This window comes from Cavia porcellus, unplaced genomic scaffold (assembly GCF_034190915.1).
Source record: "Cavia porcellus strain 051 isolate PalLab524CR breed Dunkin Hartley unplaced genomic scaffold, mCavPor4.1 scaffold_29, whole genome shotgun sequence".
In the NCBI taxonomy this organism is placed as follows: Eukaryota; Metazoa; Chordata; class Mammalia; order Rodentia; family Caviidae; genus Cavia; species Cavia porcellus.
The window spans coordinates 43,324,372-43,347,200 of NW_026947512.1; positions in this window are offsets into that span (position 1 = coordinate 43,324,372).

Sequence of the window (22,829 nt, forward strand, 5' to 3'; positions counted from 1 at the left end):
TGCTTTCAATTCCCATGCTTTTAATCCTTCAGCTGGCTTTTTTATGGGTTCCAATGATTCTTGCCCATATCTCATCACTCAACTCATAACTTTTGCAGTTTGAGTTATGACAAGAAAACTAGCAAACCTTTTTTTATTCCTTTTCCCACATGTAGAGATTATCATATGTCTAACCAGTGACAGCATGTAAGTAATGTTTTCTCTATTACATTGAGAACTTTCGCTCTTTCACTTACAGGAAGATTTTAAGTACTCTTAATGATATATCCTGATTGTAGTAGCACTGTTCTTGTAAATTGGGGGCATTGTTAAATTAAATAAAATTACTTGAATAAAGACAATGCATAGTACCTCACCTAATATCCCAGAGAGTTACTAAGTGACTAATAGGTGAGTAGCATATGCAGTGCGCACAAGGATATTCATTTCTTGGACAAGGATGAACAAAAAGGCAAGTGATTCCATCCCACCATTTAAACTTATGAATTACTGATTTCTGGAATTTCTAATTAAAATTTTGTACACTGGTTGACTGTAAGTAACTGAAGTCAAGGAAATGAAGCCTTTGATAAAGGAAATCTACCATACTGTTTCAGATGACCAAGTCAGTTATCTCTGTGAACAAGAGATTTATTTGAAAGTAGTAATTGGCTTAAATCTGTTAGTTAAATCAATTACTGTAACAAAGAGGGTGAGCTTCCCCTAATTGATTTGAATAGAGTTAATCCTAAACAATTATACTAATTGGTTTGAATAGAATTAATCCTAAACAAACTGCTTTTGTGTCATACAATGGGAGAAGAGAGAATTGGATATTGTGGAACTCATAAAAACAAATTGGATAATTAACAAAGTATATAAACTTATAATCCTCCAAAAAGGATGCAAACAATTAATAAACGTTAGCAAAAATCTGGGAATGGTCGTTTGACAGTTCATAGAGCTCTTTGGCTAAGTTTTGAAAACATTATAAAAATTTTCATAATGAAACATTATTATTTTATCATTTCCTGCTTTGGCTGTGGATTTTTCTATTTTACTTTTATTCATTACATTTTGTTCCATGATTTTAGAACTCTGGTACCAAATACATAAAAATGCAGTGCTGGGATTTCCTTATGGTGAATTGTAATTTTTATTGTTATATTATGACTTGCTTTTCTTGTTTATAATGTGTTTTTCTGCTTTAATGATTGAGGGCTTGAGGTATGTTTTGCCCAATATTAAGGAAATGTCCTATGTTTTTCTTTTTGGCTAGGATTTGGTTGGGTTTTGCTATAACTGACATACTGTGTAAATTTGAGAATTCTAGAAGCTTAACTAAGTAACTCAGCAATTCTACATCCTGGGTGCAGAGTGCAGGTCCTTACTGTTCAGGATGTTGTTTATTGTGTCAGTTGGAGAAGTTTAGAAGTTTAACTGAGAGACTCAGCAGGTGGCCAGGATCCTTACTTTGTAAATATCCTCACCCTGTACAAAAAGGGGGGCATGGAGATGATGTATTATACCTTCCCCTTCCAAGGGAAGGGGCAGCCTGCTTACACTATAAAGGAGGAAAAGAGGTTTGCTTTTCCAATTTTTGCTCTTGTTGCTTTTGCTGTCTTCTATCACTCTTAACTGTCGCCCCTCTACCATGTCGCTGCCTTGGAGCAAGCTGATAATGGAATGAAACCTCCACATACTGTGAGCTAAGCAAAACTTTCTTTCCTTCTTTCATTTGAGGTGTAGGGTATTTTGTCTCAGCAGTGAGAGAAAAGTAGGCAAGATAGTACTTTTTCCCATCGCTTGACTTTTAAGCCTTCTATTTCCATTTTAATTTTATAAACAACAAAATTACATTAATTTTGTGCTGTTTAATAATTGTTTTCTTCCTCCCACATTTAACTCATGTGCAATTGCTGCTGAGAGAAACAGAAAAGCTATCTGCTACCTACAGGCTGGCCTGGACCTGTGAGGCAGGGCTTGGCATTTCCAGCAGTAGCTGGGTGCTCATACCTGGGTTGTGGTGACTTCCTAGTAAACATAATCAATTTTAGAGATACTGACATTAGACAAGCTTCTTTATGAACATGTCAGAGAAACACACAAGCAAGAGTTCTCCATAGTGGTATGTTAGACCAAAAGAAACACTGTTTTAACCAAAGCTGACCAAATCTCTGCGGAGTCAGCACTGGAGTTATCCTGTGACCTCATGGTATGCTATTTTCTTGGGACAACAGCCAGTGATGCCAGACTCCTTTGAATGCCAATATACCCCTGGTGGTCTTCAGTGTGTCACGTCTGCATTACCAGTCACTGCTAAGTCAGGACTCATTTCTGCTAATCTCACATAACTTTATTTATCATGGTGTCATTTTTATTTTTCTCCTTTATTACCTTTTGGATTATTTTCTTCTTCACATCCAATTTCTCCTCTGTTTATAAACAGACTGTATCAATTGTTTAACATTCACCATCTTTTCATGTTAATATATAACATAGGGCACTATTGGCCACAATTCCATTATAGCTTCTTTCCTCACTCTCAAAGTAAGTACTGCTGTTATCATCCTGGTTTTTGTTGCTGCCGTTACTGTTTGGAGACAGGGTCTTGCTATGCTGCTCAGGCTGCTCTCTGACTCCTGGATTCAAGTGATCCAACTGACTCAGCCTTCATAGTAGCTGGAAATGCAGAGCCATAGGACCACAGCGAGCAGTGTTTCTAATACTATGCAATGCATGTGTGGTAATTTGGGTCTAAGTATATGTTACTGTTTTTACTCCCTATTAATTTATTCAGTCCAGATTTTTCACCCGGGGTTTATCTGCTTAAAGCACATCCTTATGTTTTCCAAAATGTCTTCAGTTAAAAATTCTCTTTTTTAAAAAATAATTATTTCCTGTTTACTCGTAAAAGATGTCTAATAACACACTGTAAAATTCTAAGTTAACTTCCATTTCTCTCGGCAGACTGAATACATCACCTACCTGTCTCCAGCTTCCTTCCTTCAAGTGTTTAAACTGTCCACTTAAGGCTAAAGTTTAAACACATTTTGCCTTTATGGCAATTCCTTTTTTACATCTGCTTATCCTCTAGACATAAGCTCAGGCCCACTTATTATTTTTAAAGATCATAAATCCAGTTGTTTTGTATTTTGTGTCTAAATCCTACATCTGAAGTGTTTGTCCTTTTTTGTCGATTGTTTCCTGGTTTTGCTGGTCTTCACTTATGGTTCTTTGACTCTGACTTGTTTTATGGTTTTTGAATATAAAGTGCCCTTTTACTTGGAAACGTATTAGTAAATTCTTGAATCTGTTTGGAAAGAATTTGTATTTGCCTTCCAACAAATGTGTGTGAAACTGATGCAAATCTGAGGACAGTTAGTTTCTGCTTTTGAAATGTCTCAAATTGCAATGATAAAATAAACATAGACAATGATCTCACATAAGGCCCAGCATATATATTCACTGAAGACATTCAGTAAAGCTTTAAGATTAATAGGGAGCTGATAGAAATATTTATATAAACTCCTCCTTGGCAATGGTTTAACGTCCAGGCTTCTATAGATTTGTGAGTTGTGTCAACTCAACGGTGTATTTTGGGGATTAACTGATCTCTATATTTAGTTCCTTTGGGTACACAAATGTTGGCTAGTCTTGTAGAACACTCACAGAACAAATTGTTCACAATCCAGGGTTTTACTGTATTTTTTTCTGTAATGGCTGAGAGCTTAGATAATGGACCTAGAATATCTAGATTTTGGTTCCCTCTCTTGGTTGACCCTCTGTCTATCTACCTCATCTCCACTTCCATAAAATGAGCTGATTCTTCCCCATCTTACCTTCCCCATCTTACCTTTCAGTGATAATTATAAAAGTCATACAATAATGACATTTGTTCATTCCAGGGTTTCTAGGGCAAGTTTATCAGGGAACAACTATGTCTTGTTACAGAAGAGCTGAAAATCATTGATGAATGGGAGAAGGAAACAGATGACCAATGTAACCATCTTATTCACGGTTTTCTCTCAAAGGCTGAAGTCAGTCTTCAGCCTTGCTGGTTATTGTATGTTGAAAGGAACTACAGAAGGATAAGGGATTAAGGGAAAGAGGCAGAAACTTAAAGGCTCCAAAACACCATGCTGGAGGGAACACAGTTTGAGTAATTCCTAAGGATAAAAGGACAGCACTGAAAGGCCCTTCAGAGCAGAGTGGCTGCACAGACCATGCGGGAAGGACGGCAGCAAAAGCCACCACGTGAGATGAGACAGAGACTGAGTATCCACGGGGGGCCAACGTGGAACAAAGGAGAAGCATGGCCCAGAGTAAGATCCTGTGGTCTCCTAGAGTCCTGGGGAATCAAGAAAGTCTCATGCATGGAAACTGAACGGTCAATTTCTGACCATATGGAAAACTTATGTTTGAAAATTATTGTAGAGTTTTACAGACACACATGTTTATGTGGAGGAAATGTATAGTGCTCCAGGAGTCATAAACACGCTTTGATGGATTCTGACCACAGACCACATAAAGCTTCTAAACAACTCTGCTGGGAACAGGAAGACGACACAGGTGTGTTTCCAGAGCTTAGGTGTTCAAGGCAGCCCTTCCCCTGCCCATCCCTCCCCGCCATCCTGTCTGCTTTCTTCACAGCCCACTGGCCTTCAGCATCTAACCAAAAGTATATGTTTATTGTTCACATCCCCCCAGGAGGGTAAGTGACAGGAGGCCAGGAACTTTCGTCCATCTTAGCTGTTAATTTGTCCTCAGCGCCAATAAAACTGGCTAACATATAGCACTTATTCGATAACTATTTGGTAAATAAACCAGTCATTTCTCAACATCAAGCTTCACAGTTTGTGCAACACGGGGCACAGTCAACATTTTCCAGATAAATAAAACCCCTAAGCTAGATTTAGGCGTAAAAGCGGGATTTGTTCCCCTTTATGTGAACACACTGTTTCTCTAGAGGTATAAATCCCAGATAAATAAAACAAAAACCAAACACCTTCCAGTTTGGTTCTTTCCAGTGTGAACTCTGAATTTTCTGCACTTGATCTGATGAAAAGGTAAGAAGGGAAGAAAACCCAGCCAAAACAAATAAATCTAAACAACCAACAAAACTTTTATTTTCATCTATTATGTGTCAAGTTAAATTGGCCTCTGTGTATTATTTTAATTAAAAATAATCCTCTTGAGTACAAATGAGAAAGAAAAATGTAATCACTGGCCAACCTGCAAATTACTTTAAATAGTGTTTCTGGAACCTGAATGCTAATAGCAGATTCTTGTTGTTAATAGCCCCTTATTTCAGAGAAAATTACTCCTTGCCATTTGCTTAATTTGCCACATAGCACGCATGACTTATTTAGATCTAGTGGTTTGGGGTAGAACATGAGCTTTGAGCTTCTTGTAGTTGCAATATTAATATTTCTTATATGTGGAGTTTTATTTTTGAGACAAAATAAAAATGGTTTTCTCTAACTGCTTCTGCTAAGGTACGCATACACTACAGCTCCAAATATCCCAATAGTTCTTGAATGCTTGCTAGAGCTCCCTCATGGTGTGCTGCCCTGCGGGACTCTCTGAGTAGCCTTAGCTCAAGGAGGGGAAACTAAGGCCTGCCTCCTGAAGGATTAGGTCTGGCACATTTCTGAGATTATCTATCTCTTTGTCTCACAACTTTTAGATCTCTGTTCCAAATCTACCTTACCCACAGGATTTACCAGCCCAACTGCTGCAAAGTAAGAAGCCTTTGCCCTGGACCTTTCCCTGCTTCATCTGTTCCCATACTTACCAGCAATTATTTGCTGATTTCTTCATTTTCACCCTCACTTGCAATCCCTAGAACAGAAGTTTCAACACAAGCAACAGCTTTAAATTTTGTTTACTTTTGCATCCTTAGCACCCTGGAAAGTGCCTGATTCATGGCAAAATCACTGCATAGTGGCTCAATGAGGGAAATGAGTCAATAATAAAAAGAACATATGCTCAACTTTGATGTCCTGGAAGTGTTTTGTTGTTTGTTTTGCTTTGTTTTTCTCCTCTACCTTAGCCTTTCCTTGTGTTCATTCTTTGACACAAGAAACCCTCAATAAGCTGCATTTGTGCAGTAGGTGTACTTACTAAATTCACACTTTCCTTTCGGCAAGCAGAAACTTTCAAGTTCTTACATACAAAGAAGAGATTAAGTGTCAAGAGTGACTGAATATCTCCTACCCAAAGACAAGGGCCTCTTTATTTTTATTTTTGCAGATCTAGGGATAGAACCTAGGACCTTCAAACTAAGTTACATTCCCCATCCTTTTTTGCATTTTTAAAAATTTGAGGCAGTCTTGCTAAGTTGCTGGTTGCCCAGCCAGGCTTTAGTTTGTGATCCTCTTGCCTCCTAAAATGCTGATATTATAGGTGTGTGCCACCATGCCCAGTTCCAGAGCCTCTTTGGTGACCTGGTTCCTTGGGCTTTCCACCAGCTCACTTTTCTACACAATTAGCACTTGCTGGATTCATTTAAGTGTTTTAATTCAAATTCCTACTTCAAATGAGCAAGTTTATTGCCTATTAACCCCTATCCCCAAATCTCTGACCTCATATAACCCTTTTGTCTCCATATATCATTTGAATTGCCTATTATAACTGATTACAAGTTCAAAACACAGTAAACATATCTAAAGTAAAATATGTGTACATAATTCTATCATTTGGGGGAACTTAGTCTTAAAAGTGAAAAGTAACATAGAACAGGAAGTACAGGATGTCGAGCTGCAGTGACTGTAGGAACAGAATCCAAGACGGGCTCCTAATGGCATCATTGACCTGGAGCAGTGGTGCATGGTAGAAAGTGAGTCAGAGAGGGCAGTCTTGTGTCTTCCACTGATGGGATTCAGGGACCAGAGACCAGTGGAAAGCCCGAGACACAGTAAGACCCCAGCTAGACAGTACAGGATGGACTGGAGGAAAGTGGCCTGGAAAAGTCCACAGCAACAATAACAATATGAGCCAGCAGGTGAAGTTAGGTGAACCAATTCTTTATTGGGGACAAAGACACATGGAATAGAAGCGGGTAGATAGAGCCACGTTCTTTTTCTTTCTTTTTTGTCTTCTGTATTTTCCTTTTTCTTTTTTAAACAGCAGATGAAAACTCTAGTGACAAAAACTAATCCCAACTTTGAAATCCAGAGACAAAGATCAGACTTAAATGCAGCACAAAGTGCCCTACACTCTTGGCTAGAGTACACCTCCTAAGACTGGTAGAGGACCTACCACAGCACTGTAGACACGAGAGGACTCTCACTACTTTTATTTTTCTTTCTGATGGAATTTTCACGTAGCAATCTGCTGGGTTAGTGCGTTTTGTTTTGTTGTGCTTGTTTTTTGTTTGTGTTTTCTTCCCTTTTCTTTTCTCTCTCTTCTGTTCTGCCCTGTTTTTCTTTCTGTATGGTTGTTGTTGATTTCTCTGTGTGTGTGTGGTTATTTTTGTTTCCTGTTTTTTCTCTTTTCCTTTTCTTTTCTACCTTTTTCCCCTCTCATTCACAATTTAGATCTTTAAATGTTCCCTTTGCATTATCCCACCCTTCCTCTCTTTTATCAACTATCTCAATTGATTTTAAGAGACTTTCATGTGGATGAACATTATCTCTTCCCTTTCTGATTCACTTCAATATTTCTAGACTATCTCTTTCAACCCTTTACTCTTATATCCTACAATTGCCCAAAACTTGGATGATCATCCTATGCACACCAAAATTGCTCCTGTTATATTTAACCTCACTCTTCTTTCCATCTTAACCTCTACCCCTCTTAAACCCACCCACAACAGGGTAAAAATCACTCTACTAAGTGGAAAATTATTGCATACAAGTTCTTGGTATAAGTTGAATTATATTATATAACTATAGAACTTGCTCCTATAGTTAAAGATATTAGGATAATAGTTCCCACAGCTTGTCAGTAGTCAGGCTGCTTTTGAGTCTATTGTTATTGACAACTGTACTACTTCAACCAGAATACCAGAATTGTTATGTTTCTTCCCTGTATGACAACACTGAGATTTCAAGGAGTCGCAACCATTAGCATAGTCCAGCAATAGGTCTTAAGTAGAAAGCCATCCCACATTCTTAATGTAGTGGGAAGATACTTTCTTGGGCTAGACGAAAAGAACCTATATAGAGGACATCTCTAAGGAACAGATAACACCTATGAAAACATTGAAATCAAGGATAAAGTTATCTAAATAATAAATCTACATCCTTAACAACAAAAAAATAAGAAATAGAAAATGACAAAAGGAAGAAGCAAAATGCAACCCTAAACACCCAACCCACCCAGAACAAGTCTAGAGCACAAAGAGACCGAGGAAATCAGAAACTAACCATTGGAAATCTTTGAAATGATAGCATCAGCTGTGAAAAAACAAATGGAAGAGCTCATTGACATCTAATGTACAAAAATAAATGAACATTAAATGAAAGAAATTAAAGCAAATGCAGATTTAAAAAGAAAAGGAGAGAGCATAGGAAAATGATGGAAACCATGAATGCTCAATATAGAAAAGATATGGAATGATGAAACAGACCCAAATAGAAATTCAAGAGATTGAAAAGTCCACTGAAACTATACACAACAAATTGAATGAAAGTGAGTATAGAATATCAGACCTAGAAGACAGGAATGTGGCTAGCAACCATAAGAAGCAAGATAATCTTAAAACTAGCAAGGGATCATTAAAAATCAGTCCAACCATTATAATACGAAGCAAGGAAGCACATAAGATTGACTGGAGTCAAAGAAGTAGCTGGGGACAGTGTAAAAACCCTTTCCCAGAAATAATGACAAAAAACTTCCCAAACATGGATAAATAATTTAATACACAAATAAATGAAGCATATAGAATTCCAAATAGCTATGACCAAAATAAATCTACACCAAGGCATATAATAATCAAGATTCCATAAATTCAATAAAGAACAAAATGTTAAAAGCAGCTAGAGAAACAAAACAAATCACCGAGAAGGAAAGCCCATCAGAATCACAGCACACTTCTCAACAAAAACCCTCAAATCTAGTAGAAACTGGAGTGAGGGATTTCAAGGCCTAAGACCAAACAATCTTCAACATAAAACTATCTTTCCAACTCAATGGAGGGGCCCTAGGATGTAACTCAGTGGCACAGTACCTGCCTGGCAAGTGCTAGTCTCTGAGTTCAGTTCCCAGTAAATGAGCAAACAAACAAACAAAAATCAATTCAATGGAGAAATAAGATACTTCAGTTGCAAAGAATAACTGAATAAATTGATAACCAGCAAACCACTTACACAGAATGCTCTGTAAATAGTCTCAATGCACTAATCAAAAGAAATAGGCTTGTAGAATGGATCAAGAAGCAAGGTCCAACAATATGCTTCATTCAAGAAACACATTTAACTCAGAAAGGAATTCATAGACTAAAAGTCTAAGGATGGAAAACAACTCTCAATGCCACAGGAACCAATAAAAAACATTGAGTGGTAATTCTACTTTACAAGTAGACATTGTAAACTTTAAACCAAAATTGATCAAAAGTGACAAAGAAAGTCATTACATACTTGTAAAGGGTAATCTCCCAAAGGAAGAGATAGCAACCATAAATTTATATGCACCAAACAGTGATGCACCCAGCTACACAAAACAAATATTAAGTGACATAAAAACCAAATAATCACTAGCGCAATTGTAATGGAAGACCTTAACACCCCACTCTCACAAATAGATGGTTAGATCAATTAGACAAAAAAGAAAATCAGAATTAAACAAAACTGTAAACAATGGATTTGGTAGATGTCCACAGAATGTTCCATCCCAAATCATCAGAATACAGTCTTCTCAGCTGCACATAGGATGTTCACCAAATTAAACAACTTTATAGCCCCCCAAAATGTGTTTGAGTAAATACTGAGGAATTTAAATCATTTCTTGCACACTATCTGACCATAGCACAATGAAACTGGAAATCAATGGCAAAAGATACAACAAAACTACCTAAACACATGGAAATTAAAAAACACACTTACGAGCAATCAGTGAGTCACAGAGAAAATTCAACATGATATACAAGTAAACAATAATGCTGATACTGCATATTGAAACTTATGTGATGCAATGAAAGCAGTCATAAGAGGAAATCACAGCAGGAAAAAGAGGAAATCACAACAGGAAATTAGAGCTAAATCAAATAAACAACCTAATGCTGAAACTCATACTTCTAGAAAATGAAAAACAAATGCAAAGGTTATATGAGGGAAGAAATTATAAAGATAAGAATAGATATTAATGTAATTGAGACTAAAAAATAATGCAAAGAAAAGTGAATTGAACAGTTCTTTGAAAGAGTTAATAACATTGATAAACTATTGGCTAATCTCATCAAAAAGAGGAAATAAAAATCCAAATTCAAGCAACTAGAAATGGAAAGGAGGAAATAACAACAGGTCCTATAGAAATTCAGTTCATCAACACCAACAACAAGAACCTATATTCTAATAACATGGGAAATACAGAAGAAATGGACATATTCCCAGAAGTAATCAAATTACCAAAACTAAATCAAGAAGATATAAACATTCTAAATAATCATGTATCAGCTAATGAAATTGAAGATGTAATTAACAATTTATCAACAAATAAAAGCTAAGGCCCTAATGTCATGGTTGAATTCTACAAGATATTTAGAGTGCTAATGCCACTAATGTTGCAACTCTTTAAGGAAATTGAAAGGAAAGCATACTTCCAAAATCATTTCTGGAGGCAAGTGTTACCTTGATTCCAAAACCAGTCAAGAACCAAATAAAAAAACAGAAAACTACAGGCTAATCTCCTTAATAATGATAGATACAAAAATCCTTAATAATGTACTGGCAAACAGAATCCAGTAAGTCACAAAGAAGATTATATGCCATGACCAAGTTGGATTCACACCAGGAATATAAGGATGGTTCAACATATGCAAATCAATAAATGTAATACACCATATAAGACTCAAGGAAAAAAATAAAATGATTATATTAATAAATACAGAAAAAACATTTCATAATATCCAACACACATTCATGAGGGTCTTCCTCTTAATCTGATAAAAGCCACCTATGACACACCAGCAGCTAACATCATACTAAATGATCATAAGCTGAAAGCCTTCATTCTAAAATCAGGAACAAGACAAGGATGTCCAGTATCACCTCTCCTATGCAATATAATTCTGGAAACATTAGCTGAAGCAATTAGACAACAGAAAGAAATTAAGAGAATAAGCATAAAAGAAATTAATTTATCATTAATTGCATATGAAATAATGCTCTACATCAAAAACCTCAAAGGCTCCACCAAAAGACTTATGGTTTTAATAATAAATAATAAATTTAGTAGTATAGCTAGATGTAAAGTCAATACTCAGAAATCAATAGCATTCCTGTACACAATCAACAAACTTACAGAAAGAGAAGTTAAGAAAATGACACGCTTTAAAATAGCACCAAGAACTTGAAATGCTTAGGAATCAATCTAAACAAAAGAAGTAGAAGATTATTACAATGAAAACTACACTATTCTGAAAAAGGAGATCAAAGAAGTTATCAGAAAATGGAAAGATATCATTTGCTCATGGATAAGAAGAACCAACATAGTTAAAATGGCCCTACTGCCAAAATTGTTACACAAATTTAGTGCAATCCCAATCAACATACCATTAATATATCTTACAGAACTAGAGAAAACATTCCTAAATTTCATTTGGGAACAGAAGAGACTTAGAATAGCTAAAGCAATACTGGTTAACAGATGCAATTCAGGAGGCATCACAATGTCCAAAGTGAACTGAAGTTGTACTCCAAAGCTACTGTGATAAAATCAGCATGGTATTGGCAAGAAAACAAAAACAAAAACAAAACAAAAACCCCTGAGGATCAGTGCAACAAAATGGAAGATGCAGGCACAACTTACAAACACAGTAAACTACCTTATCTTTGAAAAAAGGGCCAAGCATCACTGGAAGAAAGAGTCTATTTAATAAATGGTTTTGTAAAAGCTGACTTTGCAAATGTTGAAGACTAAAACTAGAACCATGCCTATAACTATGCACTAACCAAAAGTCTAAATGGATCAAAGATGAAGTACTAAAGCAGGAAATTAAATATATGAGAAGAGAAAATAGGTAAAATTTTAAAGGCATAAATTTTAAAAGCAGAGAATTCATGAGTAAAACCCAAACTGCATGAGAAATACAACAAAAAATCAACAACTAGGATCTTGGTTTACTAAAAAACTTTTATACAACAAAAGAAGTCACCAACAAAGTCTAAAGACAACTCACAGGGTAGGAAAAATTGCAGCCAGTTGTAGCTCAAAGGACTTATATCTAGAACATACGAAGAATTTTTAAAAATTAGGACCTCAAAATTCAAAGATCCAATCCAAAAATGGGTATCTGAGATGAATACACATTTCTCAGATGAAGAAAAACAAACAGAAAATAAATATATGAAAAAATGTTCAACATTACTGGTCATTCAAGTCACGCAAATTAGAACAACACTGAGATTCCCTCTTACTCCAGAAAAAATGGCTATCATCCAGAAATCAGCCAATAATAAGTGATGGTGGGACTATGCAGAGAAAGGAATATTTTTGTACTGTTGAGGGGAGAGTGGTGCAATCACCGTGGAAGTCAGTGTAGAGATTTCTTTAAAAACTAATTAAACCCAGGTATTCCTCTTCTGGATATCTTCCCAGAAGAATTAAAAACATTATACCACAACAATACATGTGTACCCATGTCTAGAGCAGCACAATTTGTAATAGCTAAAACTTGGAAACCACTCAAATGCTCATAAATGGCAGAATGCATAGAAAAGATGCTGCATTTTTTATATAATGGAATATTACTCACCCATAAAGAAAGATAAGTTTGGGACTTTTATAGATAAATGAATGCAATTAGAAACCACACTAATAAGTGAAATAAATCAGACCCACATATGTAAACATATTTTCTCACTAGTTTGAGAATCTGAAAGAATAAATTCCAAAATGTGCAATAGATGCTGTGAATAGGGAAAAATTCAAAAGAATTCTTCAAAAGAAAGAAAAAAATCTTATGGGAGAAGGAAAAGACACACACACACGCACGCACGCACGCTCGCACACGACGGTTATGGTAGTTCTACATCTAGTTTCTCTTGGTTCACTGAGGTGAAAGTTTTGGGCTAATAATTTTCAGGACCATGCTTTGTGCCTATATCTTATACTCTGAAAAACTATTGTGAATATAACAATGCTCAATGTGCTGGTTTTTGGGTAAGTCTCTTACTAGACTTTTTTGAAACTCTATTTTATTATATTTTACTGTTTTCTGTTTAATAAAAAGAGAGCAGCAAGAACAAATGTATGCTAGATTCAATCTCAGCTCTCTTTGTGATCATCCAGCTGTTTAATATTTTAGATTAGGGTCTCTCTATGGTCAGAGATTTGCACTGACATGACAATACTTATACTATTAGGATATTATGTGCATAAAAGCTCTCTGCATTGTATTCATCGAAGGACATAATTGGGAGAGTAGCCCAAGTACAGAAATTCAGAATCAGTTATGATGATTTTTACCTAGGATGTCAGCTTGACATGTGTTTACCATAAAGGCTTCCACTGTACATCGAACTCGTGATCTTGCATTTGCCAGGCAGGTGCTTATGCTGCTAAGCTAAATTCCCTGCCTAAGAGAAATAATTGGTTGCTTTTGTTTTGTTTTTATTGTCCTGGGGATTGAACCCAGGACCTTTTACAAGCCCAGCAAGTGCTGTACTACTGAGCCACATCTCCATCCCTCACCTTTGGCCTTATTTAATTTCAGTACATGGAAAAGGGAAATACACACATTTTTGAGAATTCAAAATTGCTAAGTGAAATTTTGCTTCTTTCAATGACTGAGAAAATAGAGCATAAAAATGTTAACACTGATCATGCAAGAATCTCCCAATGTTAGAAGTCAATTTCCTAAAAAAATCCCTTCAAGATTTCAATCGATGTTTTCTTGTATCATATGCAAAGAAGTAGTAGGTAATAGCTGTTTCTTAAATGACCTCCCAGCCGATGGACCTCAGTTTTGGTTGTTCAAAAGCCTGTTTTGGCTGCCCCATCTCATCTTCACACCACCATGAGCTATAAAGATGAGTGGTGAGAGTGAAGTCACAGTACAGCTCACTTGGGTCACAGAGACAACACCATGTCTTCATGTTCCAAATTCTTCCTTCTAACATCTGTGGGCTCTCTGTCTCTAGAGCACTGACCTGAGTACATAAAAACTTTAAAATACAACTTGGAGGATGGACTTGCTTAGTGTGAAATGATTCTAACAGTCACCACCTTGGGTGAAGTTGCTGAAAAGGTTGTTCCCAAAGTACCAGGAAAATCTATCTGGGGTATAAAACACCCAGGAGACAACATTGGTATCTCTACATTAAGTTTCTTTTGCACTTATTTTATTTTAGAATATTATTTATATCATACAATTTAGCAACATTCAGTCATCAATATATAATGCTGATGCATAAGGAGATTTTATTAATTTATAATGTTCTATGGCATTTCTTATGCTGTGATGGCATTAAACATTTTAGGGTCAGGATTTGTGTCTTCTAATTCTATCTTCCCTAGTCCTTAGCCCACTCCTCAACACTACTCAGCACACTCTGTGTCAGTTGCTTTGCAAATGCTCGTTCCCAGATTAAGATACAGAAAATCATTCATCATCCTAATAGTCAAGCCTGGTTAATTGTTCTAGAAATAAACCAGATCAAAAGTCAAATTGAAATGCAGTATTAGATACTCCATGTTCTTGCTACATGGACTTGGTATTTAAAATATATTTCCAAGTAAATACAGAGAAGGCTTGGTGTAGTGCCCCAGATAGTGAGGAATATAGTAAATTGGATAGTAGAATTGTGGAAAGTAGATTCATCTCTTACCTTTGTTTCCGGCATAATAGTGGCACAGATTTAAACTACAATACATTAGTTCCTACATGAATGTGCATTTCAAAACTAATCGTTTTATTTAGAACCTAACAGATTATTTTGATGTGAAATTTTCAGTGACATTGAATTTTAAGAGCAGATTATTATTTCACTATTGAATTTATGTCTTTTGAATCTGACAAAGGCTACCAAACTAATCTTTTACCTGGGTATTTAAGTTCATGACCAAGGGGTTCTTTCTTTACCGAGGTTTCATGACACTATACCATTTTGTCCAGTAAATGAATATATATATTTTTTTTTCTGTCCAAGGAATAACTTGCTTATAGTTGAATTCTTTCAGCAATAGAAAATTTATTGTCTTCTTTAAAAATGCATATGTTTACAGCTCTCTAGCTGTTAACTTTTGCTATGTTGGGCCTCATTTACACCTCAGTATACTTAAATTCATCCACTGGTCCTTTATTCTACCTCTTGAAAGCAAAGGAAAAATACATAGCAAACTTCTTTCATACACAGACTTTTGAATTAGTCTTCCTGTTTCTATTCTAAGTACATTTCCTTCCAGCATTTCCTATCATCCCTCAGATGTCTGTGGATCATTCTTTGTGGATGACCTCTGCAAAGACTCTAGTCAAACATGCCCATAAGGTTCTTTCTATTGTTGCCCTATCAAATAACCACAATCTCAGTGGCTTAAACCAACACAAATTTATCATCTTAAAATACATCCATATTTGTAAGTGGGTCTCACTGGGTTCAAGAGAAGGCACATCAGGACTAAATTATTCTCTAGATTCTGGAGGGGAGAAGTCAGGCTCCTGCCCTCTCTAGCTCCATAAACTGCTAATATTCCTTGACTCAAAGTGTTCCTGATCTTCCACCAGACATAATGATTTGTATTCTTCTGGTAAGAAAAAAAATATCATTAGGTCTGAAGTCTATCTTTCATTCTGAAGGGGAAAGCAAACAATATACAGAAATAAATAACTTGGTTAAATTTTGCTATAAAAATAATTTGACTTCATGCTAATATTCACTTAAAAAGTGTCTTCATTTATGGGATGATGTTAGTTGAATATCTCTTGTCTACAAGGTTTGATTATGATAAATAAACCTGGAATCTGATTTATGAAGCATTACTGTTATAATATGTCAACTATATGATGTTCTGAGACTAATGGGCAAAAGTTGTAGGCCTGCATGCCTGATCTTTGTTTCAGGAATGTTCCACATGCATCACTTAGGAACTTAACATGTTAATCTGAGCCAGGAACATTTGGAGTCTTACCATAAATCCTATGTGACACAGGAGGACCATGGCACTGCAGTGAGGGTCATAGACATCTGGATTACCTGAATCTTTGATTACCGTGTACTTATAAAACTAATAAAGTTTGATATTGGATTCTGTCTGTTTCCACTCTGTCTGACAGTATAACTATTGCACTACCTCAAACAAATAAGGAAAATCTCTAAAAATAGAATGTCAGATGTTAGTGTTTTATCTTGTAAGCAGAGATTATGTAATCTAATCGACTATCATTTTTTCTTATCTGCTTAAACTTGGTTCTGGTCAATAATAATACCAAGAAATATCTGTAAACACTACAGGGAATTCCAACACTCAAAGTACAAATGAGAGGGAATAAATAAGTAAGTAAAACGAATGAATAATATGAAAAAGAAAAGAGAAATAACAACAGAACAGAAAGAGAATAAAATGAATTGACTGTGCTGGGAACTGGTGGGACTATATCAGGAATGGTCCCAGGTACTTCTGGACTCCAGCTTCAAGGTTAGAACAGAAATCCCTAAGGTCAGTCTGTGATGTGGCCCTGAGCTAACAGGAGATCAGTCATGTTAAACCAATTACTCAAGAACAACCCTGAAATCATTCCACAGATAGGAAGACCAACTGCCTCATAAGGATGCAGGTAATGGCAGTAACAGAAATGAATGGAAGTGAGTACTTCATTAATTCTAGTGACTAAGCTTAGAGAGGGTTAAAGATGGACTTGAAGAAAATGAACAAGAATATTCAACCTACACCACAAGCATGTAAGATGACCATTTTAGAGATGATTTAGTGGAAAATATACTAGGTATTTGCATTTGGAAGAACATTAGTCCTGTGAATACAATTTGAATATAAAAACAAAAAGTGTATGGAGAAAGATTATCTTTCTAGATGAGAAAACATTATTTTTGGTAAAGATGACATGCAAGAGGTGAACAGTACACGTAATAGGGAGTGGTTTGCTTGACATTTAAAGATACTTAGGAGATATGTTATAGGATAAGCATCAAAAGAGTGATTGACATTATATATGCACTATTAGCATATACTTCATATTACTATTACTCTACTGCACAACAGAGGATGTTTGATAAAGAATGCTTTGGATTCTCTGATGGTTTCCATTTCTCTCAGTATTACATCTAAAACTCTTACCACAGTCCAGCTGGCCCTGAGGCCAGGTCCCTCTCTGCTTTCTATCTCTTGCCACACACTTTCATTCAGTCTGTTCCTGCCAGGTAGGACTTGTGGTGACTGGGATGTCCTGTACGAGTGTCTCCACCTCTGCTCCCTTTCCCTGTGTATTGTCCCCAGCTGTTCATATCCAAGCAGATCACTTCTTTCCTTCATTTAGTTCTCTGTCATTTCACCAGAAAGGCTTCCATGACCATATTACCTAAAATAAAACTCATTTTCACTGACTCATCCTGCTTTCTGTATCTTTACAGACGTTCTCACCATCTTACATTGATATTTATTTCCTTATTATGTCTTCCACCTCTCGACAATTTTCCTAACAGTGACAAAGTTTTGACTGTTGTTGTATCTCCAAAGCTTAAAATACTAACTTGAAGTATATCATTAGACCAATAAATCTACTCCATCATGTCTTACACTTTAAAATGGGTACCTAAAAATAATTTGATGATTCTAGTTATTATTGATATCGATGTGCAGTATGTGTGTGTGCATACAAGTGTGAGTGTGTGCATGTCTAAAGCTCCAAGAGTCTGTTCATATTGGGTTAATTTGTTCTAGCAGGGATACATGTTCAGTAGAACAGAGAGATTCGGTGGTGGCTCAGATGTGATTCCTCTTCTCAACCTCATACCAGGGATTAAATGAATGCAGCTTATTCCCTGCTCATTCCAGGAATGGCAAGTATTAGTGAGGAATACTGAGTTGGTTAGTGTGCATTCTTCCAGAAAGGATTTACACTGGTAGAACTTTGTAAGGCCCAAAGACTGGAGTGGAACGGAACACATCTGTAAGTACATTCTATCTCACCTAGAAGGGCTCTGCCCATAGGGTAGCCGTATGTATTCTAATACTTTCTCCTGTTTCTTGGAACGGGACATGTGTTCTCACTTTCTAGATAGAGAAATAGAGTTTAAGTGGATTTCTCACCTTCAGATGGCAAGTTCAATGTGGCGTGACCACCGTGCTTTGTGGTCCTTTCCTGGTACACTTTTCATCTAGAGTTTTGCAATTAATATTTCAGCAAACGGAGTAGAGCTTGAAGCAAGTTCATGTGCATGTTTCCCTTTCTGCTCCTTATACATTAAACCAAGAACTTGACAGCCCACGCACTTTGGAAATTATGAACTTCAAAACAAATTGTTGTCAGTTGATAACAGCTGGATATTCACGTATGTCAGATTTCTCTCAGAAGATGACTTGTCACAACAGCCTGAAGAACATACAAAGCACATAGGATTTTATTTAAGAAATAGAAGACGATGAGCTCCCAGGACCCTTCAAAGGAAAACTCACTTCTAAAAATGACAATTAAGCATCAAGTGAGTGAAATCAGAGGTAAAGCGTACTGTATTAAAGCTGAAAGTGACTTCGACCCTATGTTTCTAGCATTTTACAGATAGAAAATGGAGATGTGTGGAAAAATGATTTGTCCAAATAATAGACAGATTTGGCAGTTAAATATAGTTGTTGGCATCTGATTTTCTCTCTGATTACAGTTCAAAGTCACTACAAAAGGTATGAAAGAAATAAAACCCTTTTTGTGGACAGGTGATATGATTTTCTATGTAGAAAACCTAAAATATCCATCAGAAAACTTCTGGAATTAATGAACAATTCTAGAAAATTGCAGGATACCAAGTTAATAAAAAAATCACACCTTTCCTGAACAATAGCAATGAGTAAGTAGGATTTGAAGTTACTTATAGTAATAAATTAAATAAATAAAACACTTAAATATGAATCTAACACAATGTATCTGATTTGTGTGAAGAAAACTATAAAATGATGATTTAAAAATTAATCAAGAACTTAATAATGGAAGCCATTCCACATTCATGAATAGTAGAATGAAGTGTTTTCAAGATACAGATTCTTTGCAACTTGATCTGTAGATTCAATGCAGCCCAAGCCATAAGTACCAGAAATTATTTTATAGACATTAGCAAAATGATTCTAAAGTTTTCCTGGAGAAACAAAAGAGCCAGAATAGCCAATCAAATATTGAAGAAAAGTAATGAGGTTGATACTATTGAATTTCTAGAATTGTTACAAAACTATAATAATCAAAACAGTCCATTACTGGCAAAAGAATAGAATATACACAACAAAATATAGCCACATAGGTATAGTCAAGCAACTTTTGACCAGAGCAATGCAATGGAGAAAAGTAGTCTTCAAAAACAATGCTTGAAAAACTGGAAATCAAAATGCCAGAAAAAGGGGAGAGGGGAAGTGATTCTAGATAGAGATAGTGTACTCTTCTTCACAAAGTTCAACTTAAAATGGGTCATAGGTCTAATGGTATAAAACATTTAGGAAATAACATAAACAGCTACCAAACATTGTGCATGGGAATAGCCTATTACATTTAACACCAAAGACTTCATGGACTTGATAAACTGGACTTCACTAAAATTACAAGCATTGATTGTATGAAAAGCATTCGCCAAAGAATGAGAAGAGAAGCCACAGACTAAAAGAGCACAGTCACAGAATACTTGATTTTTAGAAAATTATCCAAAATATACAAAGAATTATTAAATTTCAACAATAAGAAACCAAACCATTCAATTAAAAACTGTGCAAAGACTTACTGCACATGTTCCACCAAATAGATACTACAGATAGAAAACAAGAAAAAATATTCAACATCATATATTTTGGGGGAAATGCAAATTAAAATAACAGCGATGTAGTAATATGTGTGTATTAGAATGGCTAAGACCTAGAATGCTGAGAATACTAATCTTAGTGAAGATTTAGAGCAAAGGGGCTCACACTCATTTTGTTGGTGGAAACGAAAAAACAGTACAGCTACTGCAAAAGACATTTTGGTAGTTTCTCAGAAAACTAAACATGTGATCCTACAAAAGTGCTCTCCGGGGGCTGGGGATTTAGCTCAGCGGCATAAGTACCTGCCTTGCTAGCAGGCGGTCGTGAGTTCGATCCCCGGTACCGATAAAAATGAAAAAGACAAAAAAAAAAAAAAAAAAAAAGTGCTCCCTGATGATTACTTAAATGAACTGAAAGCTTATGTCCACACAAAACCCTGACATAAACTCTTACAGAAAAATTATATATAATTTCTCATATTTGGAAATGGACTACATTTCCTTCAGTGGATAAATGGGTAAATGAACTGGTACATCCAAGCAGTGAGATGGTATTTAATGCTAAAGGGAAATGAGCTATCAAGCCACGAGAAGACATGGAGGAACCTTAAATGTATATTTAAACACACACACACACACACACACACACACACACACACACATATGTATATATATGAAGCCAATTTAAAAAGGCTGTTTAATGTGCAAGTATCTTATGGTGAAAAAGTCACACTACTGTGAGAGTAAAAGACTCAGTAGTTGCCAGGGGGTGACAGAGTGAGGTGCTTAGGCTGTTGTCACAGAATAACGTGGACTGGCTGAAACAGTCTACTACTCACGGTTTTGGAAAGAGGTTAAATTCAAGATTAAGATCTAGAAGATGGGGTTTCTGGTGAAGAATTTTTCTTAATTTGCAGATAAGCTTTTCTGCATTACATACTCATATAACAAGAAGGAGATGGGAGAGAAAAAGCACTTATTTTCTTAGAAGGGAAATAATCTCATTTGCAGAAGTCCTACTTACAAATGTCATCTAAGGGCTTAGGTTTCAGTGTATGAAATTTCAAAGGGCACATAAAGGTCATAGCAGGAAGGATGAATTGGTATAGCATGGAGAACCTTCAGAGAACTCTAAGTACCCTATCTGTTACAGTAATGGTGGATTTAACTTACATAATTACCCAAACTCGTTGAACATACTACTCTGTGAGGAAAGGGTAGCATAAACTATGGCCTTGGAGTGATGATATCAATGCAGCTTGGTCAACAAATACACCAAATATATCACTGTCATGGAGCTGTTGATACTGGAGCATGGTGGTATATGTCTGTAATCACAGCACTCTGGGAGGCTGAGACAGGAGGATTAGAAGGGCAGGTCCTGCCTGGGCACCTCAGTGATTTAGTAAGACCTTGTCTCAAAAAGTAGAGGGCTGAGGATACAGTTCAGTGTAAAAGCTCTAGGTTCAATCGGAAGCACAAAAGGAAAACAAGAACAAACAAACAAAAAATAGGGAAACATGTTTAATGGCTTGTATTATTCTACAAAACTAATACAATTTGACAAAGAAAAGAAATGATGGCTAAGAATTAGAGAAGATGACATTCAGTATTACATATATGCAATAACATTGTATTTACCTCAATAGCTCCAAAAGAAATCATTTGATGTTTAGAATGTCTTCAGACCTTATAGAGCAAATGCTTTCTCTTTTGTATTTTTTACAAGTTAATTTGGCTAGTACTGCTTTTCAATTAGTTTTCAAATGAAGTTACTTCATCTAGTTAACATACATTTTCAAATGATTTTTTCATTTCACAAGTAAATTTTTGTTAAACTATAACCAGATTCATTCATCTTTTTTTTTTTATTATTGTATGTTTGCAATGCATAGTAGCAGTTTGCTTTAGGGAATTTGTACGAGCATATAACATATCTTGATTACTTTTTGTGGAGAATGGTTAGTTCCACAAGTCATCCTAAAATAAGTCATATAATTAATGCTGTTGAAGTTGATACTGCATATATAAAAACTGTCCATGTGTATAAGAATCTACTGATGATATCTTAATTCACATTACATATACAAAGCATATTTAGTAAATTGAATTTACAGGACACGTAAATGTGAAAAAAAAAAAAAAACTTCACACAATAAAATACAGGTACAGGTCAGGCTAGGCCTACACTATAGTATAGAAGAAACTGCTCATTTCCCAGAAAATTCTACACACTTAGCCATGAATCATTGAAAGGAACAGAAAGAGAAAAAGAATTTTAAAAAAAAGAGAGAGAGAGAGAATCATACTGATTTTTTCAAAATCATTTTTGTTAAAGAGTACAGCACCCAGTATTCCCAGGCAGTCTCTCATTCAGGTACTAACCAGGCCCAACCCTGTTTAGTTTTTCTTTTTTTTTTTTTTTTTTTTTTTTGTCTTTTTCTTTTTTATCGGTACCAGGGATCCAACTCACGACTGCCTGCTTGCAAGGCAGGCGCTTATGCCGCTGAGCTAAATCCCCAGCCCCAACCCTGTTTAGTTTTGAGATCAAACAAGATTGGGCACGTTCACACACTGGTCTTACATCACTCTCTCCCCAGCACAGTTCATTCTCTATAAACCTCCATGATTTCTTTTGCTGAACATGAATGAGTTTATCTTCTTTACTGTGTAAAAACAAAGGCAATAACAGGAACAAACACAAAAGATGCTCCCTCCCCGGCACATGAAGACACT